Below are 14,311 nucleotides of genomic sequence, written 5' to 3'. Positions count from 1 at the left end.
TACTGCCCCTATGTACAGGAATATAACTACTATAATACTACCCCTATGTACAGGAATATAACTACTATAATACTGCCCCTATGTACAGGAATATAACTACTATAATACTGCCTCCTATGTACAGGAATATAACTACTATAATACTGCCCCCTATGTACAGGAATATAACTATTATAATACTGCCCCCTATGTACAAGAATATAACTACTATAATACTGCCCCCTATGTACAGGAATATAACTACTATAATACTGCCCCCTATGTACAGGAATATAACTACTATAATACTGCCCCCTATATACAGGAATATAACTACTATAATACTGCCCCCTATGTACAGGAATATAACTACTATAATACTGCTCCCTATGTACAAGAATATAACTACTATAATACTGCCCCCTATGTACAAGGATATAACTACTATAATACTGCCCCCTATGTACAGGAATATAACTACTATAATACTGCCCCCTATGTACAGGAATATAACTACTATAATACTGCCCCCTATGTACAAGAATATAACTACTATAATACTGCCCCCTATGTACAAGAATATAACTACTATAATACTGCCCCCTATGTACAGGAATATAACTACTATAATACTACCCCCTATGTACAGGAATATAACTACTATAATACTGCCCCCTATGTACAGGAATATAACTACTATAATACTGCCCCCTATGTACAAGAATATAACTACTATAATACTGCCCCCTATGTACAAGAATATAACTACTATAATACTGCCCCCTATGTACAGGAATATAACTACTATAATACTGCCCCCTATGTACAAGAATATAACTACTATAATACTGCCCCCTATGTACAGGAATATAACTACTATAATACTACCCCCTATGTACAGGAATATAACTACTATAATACTGCCCCCTATGTACAGGAATATAACTACTATAATACTGCCCTCTATGTACAAGAATATAACTACTATAATACTTCCCCCTATGTACAGGAATATAACTACTATAATACTGCCCCCTATGTACAGGAATATAACTACTATAATACTGCCCCCTATGTACAAGAATATAACTACTATAATACTGCTCCCTATAGGAGAAGTATAATAATTCCTCGATGTCAGGTGTTGAACACTTTTCCAGGAACTCTCTGGCTGAGTGCTGTGGTTCTTGGGGAGTGATAATCTTGCAGATGTCTCTTCCTTAGTCTATATAATAGTCATTTATGTCATTTATTTCCCTTATTACAGAAGAAGATGTGACACTCTATACATGGATCGGATCGGGGACGTCTTGTAAGATCCTTCAGAATAGATTTGTTACATTGTATTAGGTTCTGTCTTTCTTCCAATGTCTTTGGAGAGACTCTTTAGACTCAATGGTCGTACTTAAAGACGACCATTGTAGCGTCTTCAGCATCTGCAGTACACGTCCTCCGTAATTAACGAGTTTATGTAGAATAAACAAATAAAACAATTCACAGTTTTCCATTTCAGGCTCCAAAAGGATATAAGACGCCTTCCCTACTTTTCATCTTTATTTATAACCAAATTTTTGATTGTGGGGCCCAGGGGTGTAATAACGACGACAGACTAAGGGACACTGAAGGAGAAGCCCCTCCAAAGGAGAGAGGCCCTCCCCGTGCCCAGCCTCTCATACTCCAGAGAGCGCACCTTCACCAGGTCACCCAGAATGTTCCTAACCACCTCATCCACCGGGAGGATTTTACGCTGCGTCGATACTAAACACCGTGCGTTCCACGTGTGGTACCTGACCACTAGACTAACTAGGAATAAAGTGCAGCGGTCCCGGCCACCCAGGCCTCTGAATGCTCCATAGGCCCACTCCGCATAGGAGAGACCGGCCAACCCGGGCCAATGGATGGAAGCGCACTGAAGCAGGAAGTGGTCCATGCTCTCCAGCAGGTCACCACACTCCTCCCGGGGACAACCCCTTTCCTCAGAGCTCCTACACTTCAGATTGTCCCTCACACACAGCTTTCCATGGAAGCAGCGCCAAGTCACGTCCCAAAACTTCAAGGGGATCCTGATGGAATTCAATAAACTCAAACCCACCCCAAGATCCCAACTTGGGCAATCCCTGAGGGCCAGAGGCTTCTGGAAATGGGTCAACAGAACCCTCTTGTCAAGGAGTTTCCTCCACATGGTCCTGATCTCCCACATTCCCAGACCCCACCGGCGAATCACCTTCAGAACCGGGGAAGCGTAAGCCGGAAGATGCCCATGCAGTGTACGGAGATCCTTCACTTGCCCTCCTGTCTCCCATTCCTGGAAGAAAGGCCGAAACCATCCCCTGCAGGAGTATACCCACGGAGGAGCCCTCTCTTTCCAGAGGTTTGCTACATTGATCTTAAGAAAGGTATTCACTAGGAACACCACAGGGTTGACCATACACAACCCTCCTTGTCTCCTCGTGCGGTAAGTAACCTCCCTCTTGATAAGGTTCAGCCTATTCCCCCATAACAGCTGGAAGAACAGACTGTAGACCCGAGTCCAGGGGGGTTCTGGCAACATGCACACACTGCCCAGATATATCAGCAACGTGAGCAGGTAAGTTTTAATCAGGTTCACCCTTTCCCTGACGGTCAAAGACCAACCCTTCCACTGGTCCACCTTCTGGGCGGCGATCTTAAGCCTGCCGTCCCAGTTTTGCATGGGGTAATCCCCCTGGCCAAATTCAGTCTTGTGGCTGAAAGATCATAGCTGTGAACTCTCTCATCCAGCCAGAAACTCTCACACTTATCCCGGTTGATCTTGGACCCAGAAGCCTCTGAGTAGCGGTCAACCCCTGACATCACCCATTGTCCCCTGGATAGGAAAACATGACATCATTAGCATATGCCACCAGTCCATTCCGACTCCCACCAACAGCCCACGATCAACCCTCCTAAGGAATGGGTCAACATATACAGCATTGGGCTCAGAGGACAACACCAGAACCAACTTCAAAAGAGCGGCCAATCCAACCATTTACAAGCAGGAAACTCCCTGCATACAAAACCTTCAGCCAATCAACAAACCCACCTGGCAGACCTCTGAAGGACAGATCAAAGGTTGGGATATCAAATACCGATCTAAATCCTACCTGCCCAAGAGATTTTAGTAGGAGGATCTGGACCTTTTCATGGATCCCGTACTGTCAACCAGTCCCTTGACAACTTTACCATTCACTGACATCTTGCAGTTTCTGTAAGGGTCGGGCGAGCGGTATTTCCCGTAATCCCTCTCAAAAACCAAAGATGCGTGTCTATCGTACTGACACCTCTTCAGCAAGGATTTCACTCTGGAGATGTCCTCACGACTACCTCCAGTCGAGACGAGATGCTGGAGTTTCCTCCTCAGGCCCTGATACAGGCGGCACCTGTCCAGGCTCCTGAGGCTCGAGAGCTGGCGGAAGAATCTCGCCACCCTTTTCTTGAGCATCTCCCACCACTCTGACTTACTGCTACAAAGGCCCAGCAATGGTACCTGGCTCTGAAGAAAGTCCTCAAAGGATTGCAGCTACCCCTATAATAGGTGAACCCCGCGTGGCCTGGGGTGTGCCGGATGTGGACATCCACCAGGCAAGCCTCACTAGCTATACTATTAAGAGCGACGCTATCATAAGTCAGCTTGTCTCTGGAACCTCCCCTATCCTGGGACCTCGTGACAGCATTGAAGTCCCCTCCAAAGACCACCTGCCGACTTGTAAAAAGGTAGGGCTTGATCCTCATAAAGAGACACTTCCTGTCCCACTGGGGACCATAGATGTTAATTAGGCGAAGTTCTTGTCCCTTCATGAGGACATCCAGGATCAGGCACCTCCCCATTTCTAACTCAATAACTCGTCGGCATTCTACCGGTGCGGTAAAAAGGACCGCCACTCCGCTATACGGCTCGGCCGCAAGAGACCAATAGGAAGGCCCGTGTCTCCATTCCCTCTTAGCTTTAAACACGGCCGCCAAATCTGGCAGCCGGGTCTCCTGGACCCCCAACTGCCGGGGGGGGGGGGGAGTCTTACCTCCTCTTGCTGCTTTGGCCTGGTCTTCTTCGCCTTCCTCCGGCCACTCTCCCCAGCGGCTTCCTCTGGGAGCTCATCACCAAAAGAAAAGTTCTCCATGTGCACTGGGGACTCGAGCAGCCGGATCTGCGCCATGAGCGCCCCTCCCTGGCTGCCGGTGTCACTGTCCTCCCCCGAGCGAGGTGTTACTGCTGGCTGTCCTGCAGGGGGCCAACTGCACAAGGCCTGCTGATCTTCCTGCAGGCCGCCAGGTGGGAACTGCTGCTCGTCATCATGATCCTCCTACTCCTGCACCACTTGGCTCTCAGACTGCAAGGTGCATACCTGTAAGCTAATGGCGAGATGTACTCATGGGGTTCTATTGGTGGTGAGTACTTGTGGGGTTGTTGGAGGTACATTCCTTCAGAGCTGTCAGAGGTACATACCTGCGGGGCTGTCGGAGGTACATACCTGCAGGGCGGTTGGTTCCCTGTTCCTGTAGTGCTGCTTCCTGGTCTCCACATGATGATGTTTGCTCTTCCCTCCTGTGATATTTGCCGTGTGCGGAGGATTTGCAGCATTTGATGATCCATCCTAAAAAATTGGAAAGCTTGCAGCATATCAGGAAAGTAGAAGTACATGGGGTGCGATGATGTTACCGGCCGCCAGTTATCACATATTTATATGATTTTACTTGGCTGAGAAACAGAAGACCAATAGAGATTCTATAGAAGATGTATGGACCTTGCAGGGGGCAGTGAGGATTTTCTGGGTAACGCTCCTATCATGCCGCGTTGTGTCTCGGGTCATGTGACAGCGGTCAGGAACAGCATCCATCCACTGCCTCCAGCACATAAAAACATATTAAGTCATTACCTACCTTCCAGGCGCTACCTGCAGCTCCTCTTCTCCTTGGTCTTCTTATTTAGTAATTCAGGCAGCTCTGTGCTCTCCCTGCGCACACAATATCATGTCATGAGGCTCTGCCCAAACTACTAAAGAGGTGGAACCAAGGAGAAGAGGAGCCGCAGGGAGCACATATCTACTGTTGGTGTGTGCTGGGGCTACCTATCTATACACTTGGGGCGTGTGCTGGGGCTACCTATCTATAACCTGGTGGCATGTGCGGGGCTATCTATGTATATACTAGTGGCATGTGCTGGGGCTTCCTATCTTTATACGGGGGGCGGGTACTTGGGCTAACTATATACTGGCAGCGTTTGCTCGGGATACATATCTATATACTGGTGGTGTGTGCTGAGGCTACCTATCTATATATTAGGGGCATAGGTGCTGGGGATATCTATATACTAGGGGCATGTGCTGGGGCTATCTTTATACTGGGGGCATGTGCAGGGGCTACCTATATATTGTGGGCATGTGCTGGAGCTACTTATCTATATACTAGGGGCATATGTGCTGGGGCTATCTATATACTAGGGGCATATGTGCTGGGGCTATCTATATACTAGGGGCATATGTGCTGGGGCTATCTATATACTAGGGGCATATGTGCTGGGGCTATCTATATACTAGGGGCATATGTGCTGGGGCTATCTTTATACTGGAGGCATGTGCTGGGGCTACTTATCTATATACTGGGGGCATGTGCTGGGGCTACCTATCTTTATACTAGTGGCATGTGTGCTGGGGCTACCTATCTATATACTAGGGATATATGTGCTGGGGCTATCTATATACTGGGGGCATGTTCTAGGGCTACCTATATATTGGGGGGGGGGGGTGCTGGGTCCATCTATATAAGGGGGGTCAATGTGTATGTTAGAATTAATTTGGGGGAGCAATGTAAAAGCTGATTTAGTGGGATAGTGCGGCATCCACTATAATCCATACATAAATGCATGTTTCTAATATTTTTATTAGAATTTGGGGGGGGTAGCTCTTCATGCTAAACTCGGGGACACATATTTCCGGATTGATTCCGGTACCAAGTGGCGTCCAGCCGGCAGGAGCGGGACGGGTAACACGTACAGTCACATGATATTATATACTGGCAATGGCTTCTCTTTATAGAAGGTTCAATCTCTGATCCAATCCTTTGTAGATTTCGGCTGAAGTCGCTGTTTACGTGAAGCTTTGTGTCCGGACCAGAAGACTAATGCGCCATTTATCAGCGACTTCTAACAGATGAAATGTCCGGTTCTTCATTACGTCTGGCGAATCGCTAACATTCCGCTGTAACCAAACGAGACAAACGCTGCAACACTGTAACAAACCGCATCCGTGCGCAGCGATGCAGCAGGTCCTGTCATAAGTTATTCTTCAGATCTTATCTAACAAGGTTGGACGCGGCAGAGATTTGCATTAATCACAGTAATAATTTAGTTTGTTCTTTGTTCCTGCATTAGAAATGTGCAGTTATGGAAATCTGTCCGGAACGTTCCGCACTTCAAAGCCTCGTTACATCGGATGGGGAATGCGGGCGACACACATTTACCAAAAGTGCAAGGAATTAAGGTCTATACAGTAAGTCGCTTCTTAATAGCTGAGATGATGGATTCGATTGGCTGATTAAGAATCGGGGTGTAGCCATTGGGCAGAATAAGTCCTCCGCCCACTAGGGGGCGCCACATTACAGAACTAATTTAGTAGTCAGTCAATTAAGGGGGGGGGGGGGTCAAAATTTAACCCTGATGATAGCTTCCCCTATAAGGAGCTTATAGACATAGGCACCTTCATACAATTTTGATTCAAAGTGTAAACCGTTATTAAAAAAAATGCATAAAAATGAACTTTGATGGCACAAAACGTGCCTGAAACAAGTATATTTTGTGTCAAACCTCCTAAATGTAATAGATGAACATGTGTAGATTTTTAATAGATACCTTATAGTTACACGTTCACTGCTGGCTAAGAAGATTGAGGGTGCGGCACACTTCAGAAGACTAAAACTTTGGATCCCTGACACCTAGTATCTCATCTTTTTTTTTCCTCTAAAAGAAGAGAATCTGTGATTGTGTCTCTAGGTGCCAGAGATCCGGAGATATTAACTGTTAAAGTGACAGTCAGAAGTTATTTTTATTTTTATATATGTACAATCACACTAAAAACTAGCATTTTAAACTTGAATTTTTCCGGATCCCTGGCACCTAGAAACTAGTGAACTAAAGGTTCAGGACGTTTCTCGGGCACATACTTTTCTGGTTCTCCTAGTCCTATTATTTTCATGGTAATTCCCCTCTAATTATCCCCGGGGGGCTCATTGTTTCCTCCCGCAGCCTCTTCTCTCTTCCAGAGGACAGACGTTGCAGTGAATCCGGCTGCCGGTGGTTGTGATCCCTCTCAGACTTCAGGCCACTTAACATCTGCTCTTTAATTATCCTAATGAGGATGGAAATTTGCATAACCGTGCGCAGATTTAACCTCTGTCAGAATGTGAGATGGGAAAATTGGTCTCCTACTGATGGTGGTCGCGACGCGCGCTCCGGGCTCCCGCTAATGATTGTGCCACAGACTGTGACAGATACAATGTATCCAGCGGAGAAATCACACAAACTTCCCAGGAAACTTCATTATTTGTTTGCTGCTTCCCCAAGGATTCTCAGGACAATACAGTATACAGGGTCACTCTATGTCACCCCGTGTCCTGGGGGGGGGGGGGGCATGGCTCACGGTAATCTAAGGGATCAGTCATTTCACAGTTTGGTCTGGGATCTAAATTCCTTTTGGGATCAGATCCGTCTTCTTAATTCATTTAATAATCTTTCCTTGGGACTCAATTTTTTAGGGATTATGGGAAGGGAGAAGAAGCTTTTGGGGGTCAGATCTGGAGGCATTTTGAGGCCAGATTTGGGGTGATAATTCATTCTGGAGTCTGATCTCTAGTCTGGAGGTGAGATGTTTGCACTGAAATAATTCCCAAATTATTTTTGCTTCTTAGGGTCTCTTCTAGTTTTGAGATCTGATTAATTGGGCCCCTGGTTCCTTGGCATCACCTCTGCCTCACCCCTTGGATACGTCCTTAAGTTGCTCTTCTCATGTTCTGCCCTTGGCTATGCTTCTATCTAGGCTTCTGGCTCCTCATCCTGACCTCTCATGTGTCTTATAGAGGATCCACATTCCTTGCTGTGACCTTGGCTTGTTTCTGACTACTCTTCTGCCTGACCCCTGATTCTTCAGACCTTGCCGGCCATTAGCTACTTTGTGGCAAATTAAAGAGGTAGCGACCTGGTGGTCTCCCTGTAGATCAGATCAGTGTATAAAGGAACGTTGACATCACCTCTAGGAGTAGCCTGCAGTAAAATCAGGGGTTGTGGGTCAGCGATGGCACCACACAAGGTCACACCTCGCAAACATCCGATAATTCAACATCTCCGAACCCGTCATTTGACGTTGTAGACGATAAAAGTTGTTCACACTTTTTCCACTTCTGCCAAATGATGCAAACTTTTCCTTGTGTTGTAATTAGGCTTTAGAGATCCAATCATCTCCAGACTTTAATCAATTGGACACAAGACTCAGGAGAGCGGAGAGATAAAAGAGCGCCTTCCCCTGAACTCTACTGTGCAGGAAATAACATTCATTATGTGATAGTAGGACAAGCGACCTGGGGATTGAGAAGCCTCATGTTACCGTAAACTCCTCCCCCTTGACCCCCTTCCTGACAAACCCTCATCAGTACAGAAACTATAGATGAGAAGATCAATGGCTCAGGTTACTGCCTAGAGGAAGTTCTATTCTTGTACATAGGAGGCAGTATTATAGTAGTTATATTCTTGTACATAGGGGGCAGTATTATAGTAGTTATATTCTTGTACATAGGGGGCAGTATTATAGTAGTTATATTCTTGTACATAGGGGGCAGTATTATAGTAGTTATATTCTTGTACATAGGGGGCAGTATTATAGTAGTTATATTCTTGTACATAGGGGGCAGTATTATAGTAGTTATATTCTTGTACATAGGGAGCAGTATTATAGTAGTTATATTCTTGTACATAGGGGGCAGTATTATAGTAGTTATATTCTTGTACATAGGGGGCAGTATTATAGTAGTTATATTCTTGTACATAGGAGGCAGTATTATAGTAGTTATATTCTTGTACATAGGGGGCAGTATTATAGTAGTTATATTCTTGTACATAGGGAGCAGTATTATAGTAGATATATTCTTGTACATAGGGAGCAGTATTATAGTAGTTATATTCTTGTACATAGGGGGCAGTATTATAGTAGTTATATTCTTGTACATAGGGAGCAGTATTATAGTAGTTATATTCTTGTACATAGGGGGCAGTATTATAGTAGTTATATTCTTGTACATAGGGGGCAGTATTATAGTAGTTATATTCTTGTACATAGGGGGCAGTATTATAGTAGTTATATTCTTGTACATAGGGGGCAGTATTATAGTAGTTATATTCTTGTACAAAGGGGGCAGTATTATAGTAGTTATATTCTTGTACATAGGGGGCAGTATTATAGTAGTTATAGTCCTGTACATAGGGGGCAGTATTATAGTAGTTATATTCTTGTACATAGGGGCAGTATTATAGTAGTTATATTCTTGTACAAAGGGGGCAGTATTATAGTAGTTATATTCTTGTACATAGGGGCAGTATTATAGTAGTTATATTCCTGTACATAGGGGGCAGTATTATAGTAGTTATATTCTTGTACATAGGTGACAGTATTATAGTAGTTATATTCCTGTACATAGGGGGCAGTATTATAGTAGTTATATTCTTGTACATAGGGGGCAGTATTATAGTAGTTATATTCTTGTACATAGGGGGCAGTATTATAGTAGTTATATTCCTGTACATAGGGGGCAGTATTATAGTAGTTATATTCTTGTACATAGGGGGCAGTATTATAGTAGTTATATTCTCGTACATAAGGGGCAGTATTATAGTAGTTATATTCTTGTACACAGGGGGCAGTATTATAGTAGTTATATTCCTGTACATAGGAGGCAGTATTATAGTAGTTATATTCCTGTACATAGGGGGAAGTATTATAGTAGTTATATTCCTGTACATAGGGGGCAGTATTATAGTAGTTATATTCCTGTACATAGGGGACAGTATTATAGTAGTTATATTCTTGTACATAGGGGGCAGTATTATAGTAGTTATATTCTCGTACATAAGGGGCAGTATTATAGTAGTTATATTCTTGTACACAGGGGGCAGTATTATAGTAGTTATATTCTTGTACATAGGGGGCAGTATTATAGTAGTTATATTCCTGTACATAGGGGGCAGTATTATAGTAGTTATATTCCTGTACATAGGGGGCAGTATTATAGTAGTTATATTCTCGTACACAGGGGGCAGTATTATAGTAGTTATATCCTTGTACATAGGGGGCAGTATTATAGTAGTTATATTCCTGTACATAGGGGGCAGTATTATAGTAGTTATATTCTCGTACATAAGGGGCAGTATTATAGTAGTTATATTCTTGTACACAGGGGGCAGTATTATAGTAGTTATATTCTTGTACATAGGGGGCAGTATTATAGTAGTTATATTCCTGTACATAGGGGGCAGTATTATAGTAGTTATAATCCTGTACATAGGGGGCAGTATTATAGTAGTTATATTCCTGTACATAGGGGGAAGTATTATAGTAGTTATATTCCTGTACATAGGGGGCAGTATTATAGCAGTTATATTCTTGTACATAGGGGGCAGTATTATAGTAGTTATATCCTTGTACATAGGGGGCAGTATTATAGTAGTTATATTCCTGTACATAGGGGGCAGTATTATAGTAGTTATATTCTCGTACATAAGGGGCAGTATTATAGTAGTTATATTCCTGTACATAGGGGGCAGTATTATAGTAGTTATATTCTCGTACATAAGGGACAGTATTATAGTAGTTATATTCTTGTACACAGGGGGCAGTATTATAGTAGTTATATTCTTGTACATAGGGGGAAGTATTATAGTAGTTATATTCCTGTACATAGGGGGCAGTATTATAGTAGTTATATTCTTGTACATAGGGGGCAGTATTATAATAGTTATATTCCTGTACATAAGGGGCAGTATTATAGTAGTTATATTCCTGTACATAGGGGGCAGTATTATAGTAGTTATATTCTTGTACATAGGGGGCAGTATTATAGTAGTTATATTCTTGTACATAGGGGGCAGTATTATAGTAGTTATATTCTTGTACATAGGGGGCAGTATTATAGTAGTTATGTCCTTGTACATAGGGGGCAGTATTATAGTAGTTATATTCCTGTACATAGGGGCAGTATTATAGTAGTTATATTCTTGTACATAGGGGACAGTATTATAGTAGTTATATTCTTGTACATAGGGGGCAGTATTATAGTAGTTATGTCCTTGTACATAGGGGGCAGTATTATAGTAGTTATATTCCTGTACATAGGGGCAGTATTATAGTAGTTATATTCTTGTACATAGGGGGCCGTATTATAGTAGTTATATTCTTGTACATAGGGGACAGTATTATAGTAGTTATATTCTTGTACATAGGGGGCAGTATTATAGTAGTTATGTCCTTGTACATAGGGGGCAGTATTATAGTAGTTATATTCCTGTACATAGGGGCAGTATTATAGTAGTTATATTCTTGTACATAGGGGGCAGTATTATAGTAGTTATATTCTTGTACATAGGGGGCAGTATTATAGTAGTTATATCCTTGTACATAGGGGGCAGTATTATAGTAGTTATATTCTCGTACATACGGGGCAGTATTATAGTAGTTATATTCTTGTACACAGGGGGCAGTATTATAGTAGTTATATTCTTGTACATAGGGGGCAGTATTATAGTAGTTATATTCCTGTACATAAGGGGCAGTATTATAGTAGTTATAATCCTGTACATAGAGGGCAGTATTATAGTAGTTATATTCCTGTACATAGGGGGAAGTATTATAGTAGTTATATTCCTGTACATAGGGGGAAGTATTATAGTAGTTATATTCCTGTACATAGGGGGCAGTATTATAGTAGTTATATTCTTGTACATAGGGGGCAGTATTATAGTAGTTATATCCTTGTACATAGGGGGCAGTATTATAGTAGTTATATTCCTTTACATAGGGGGCAGTATTATAGTAGTTATATTCTCGTACATAAGGGGCAGTATTATAGTAGTTATATTCCTGTACATAGGGGGCAGTATTATAGTAGTTATATTCTCGTACATAAGGGGCAGTATTATAGTAGTTATATTCTTGTACACAGGGGGCAGTATTATAGTAGTTATATTCCTGTACATAGGGGGCAGTATTATAGTAGTTATATTCTTGTACATAGGGGGCAGTATTATAATAGTTATATTCCTGTACATAAGGGGCAGTATTATAGTAGTTATATTCTTGTACACAGGGGGCAGTATTATAGTAGTTATATTCCTGTACATAGGGGGCAGTATTATAGTAGTTATATTCTTGTACATAGGGGCAGTATTATAGTAGTTATATTCCTGTACATAGGGGGCAGTATTATAGTAGTTGTATTCCTGTACATAGGGGGCAGTATTATAGTAGTTATATTCTTGTACATAGGGGGCAGTATTATAGTAGTTATATTCTTGTACATAGGGGGCAGTATTATAGTAGTTATATTCCTGTACATAGGGGCAGTATTATAGTAGTTATATTCTTGTACATAGGGGGCAGTATTATAGTAGTTATATTCTTGTACATAGGGGGCAGTATTATCGTAGTTATATTCTCGTACATAAGGGGCAGTATTATAGTAGTTATATTCCTGTACATAGGGGACAGTATTATAGTAGTTATATTCTTGTACATAGGGGGCAGTATTATAATAGTTATATTCCTGTACATAGGGGGCAGTATTATAGTAGTTGTATTCCTGTACATAGGGGGCAGTATTATAGTAGTTATATTCTTGTACATAGGGGGCAGTATTATAGTAGTTATATTCTTGTACATAGGGGGCAGTATTATAGTAGTTATATCCTTGTACATAGGGGGCAGTATTATAGTAGTTATATTCTCGTACATAGGGGGCAGTATTATAGTAGTTATATTCTCGTACATAAGGGGCAGTATTATAGTAGTTATATTCTTGTACACAGGGGGCAGTATTATAGTAGTTATATTCTTGTACATAGGGGGCAGTATTATAATAGTTATATTCCTGTACATAGGGGGCAGTATTATAGTAGTTATAATCCTGTACATAGGGGGCAGTATTATAGTAGTTATATTCCTGTACATAGGGGGAAGTATTATAGTAGTTATATTCCTGTAAAGGGGGCAGTATTATAGTAGTTATATTCTTGTACATAGGGGGCAGTATTATAGTAGTTATATTCCTGTACATAGGGAGCAGTATTATAGTAGTTATATTCCTGTACATAGGAGGCAGTATTATAGTAGTTATATTCTTGTACATAGGGGGCAGTATTATAGTAGTTATATTCTTGTACATAGGGGGCAGTATTATAGTAGTTATATTCTTGTACATAGGGGCAGTATTATAGTAGTTATATTCCTGTACATAGGAGGCAGTATTATAGTAATTATATTCTTGTACATAGGGGGCAGTATTATAGTAGTTATATTCCTGTACATAGGAGGCAGTATTATAGTAATTATATTCTTGTATGTAGGAGGTAGTAAGAATGAGTTAGATTTCGGGAGCTCCTTTCCGTAGATTTCTCCATAGTAATTTTCTTTTCTTTGAATATTTTACCGTATTCTCTCAGTTCTCGGCGGATGAATGACGGATGTTATTAATACATTACTGCAATTCCTTCCACATCAAAGCTCCGCTGCGGCCGCACAATACCTACAGATCAGCCACAATATTCACGCTTTTCTTTCATGCACAAATTTCTAATCATTAAAACCCGCAGGGATCTTCCTCTGTAAATATTAGAAAATTCCGGGAAAGGGTTTTCCGATATTTGTGCCATGGAAATGATGTTTTTGCCTGAGATTAAAGAGGTTTCCCATTTAATGTATATGGAGAAATTCTCTCTGTGCACACAAGTCCTCAGGTGTTTCTACTTGGTCTAATCATCCATTGACTGTTTGTTTTTCTGGGATTCTGCCTGACAACCTTCCTCTCGTAGGGACTTCTATTCCATTGTCTTAGGAAGACAAATATCTTTATGTATGTTTGGACTGATCCCTATTCCAGAGGTTCTCCAATGTCAGTATCTCCACAAGGTTAATGACAACCTACCTGCAGCAGCCACTAGGGGGAGTTCCTGAGCTTTCTGCATACTGTGGGGCAGATTTACTTACCCAGTCCCGAGGTGCGTTGTCCGATGAGGATTTGGAGCTGCCGCGATTCACTAAGGTCGTGCATCCAATTTCCTGCATGT

Source organism: Engystomops pustulosus, chromosome 5, assembly GCF_040894005.1.
Source record: "Engystomops pustulosus chromosome 5, aEngPut4.maternal, whole genome shotgun sequence".
NCBI classification, from domain to species: domain Eukaryota; kingdom Metazoa; phylum Chordata; class Amphibia; order Anura; family Leptodactylidae; genus Engystomops; species Engystomops pustulosus.
This window is presented reverse-complemented; position numbering follows the sequence as displayed.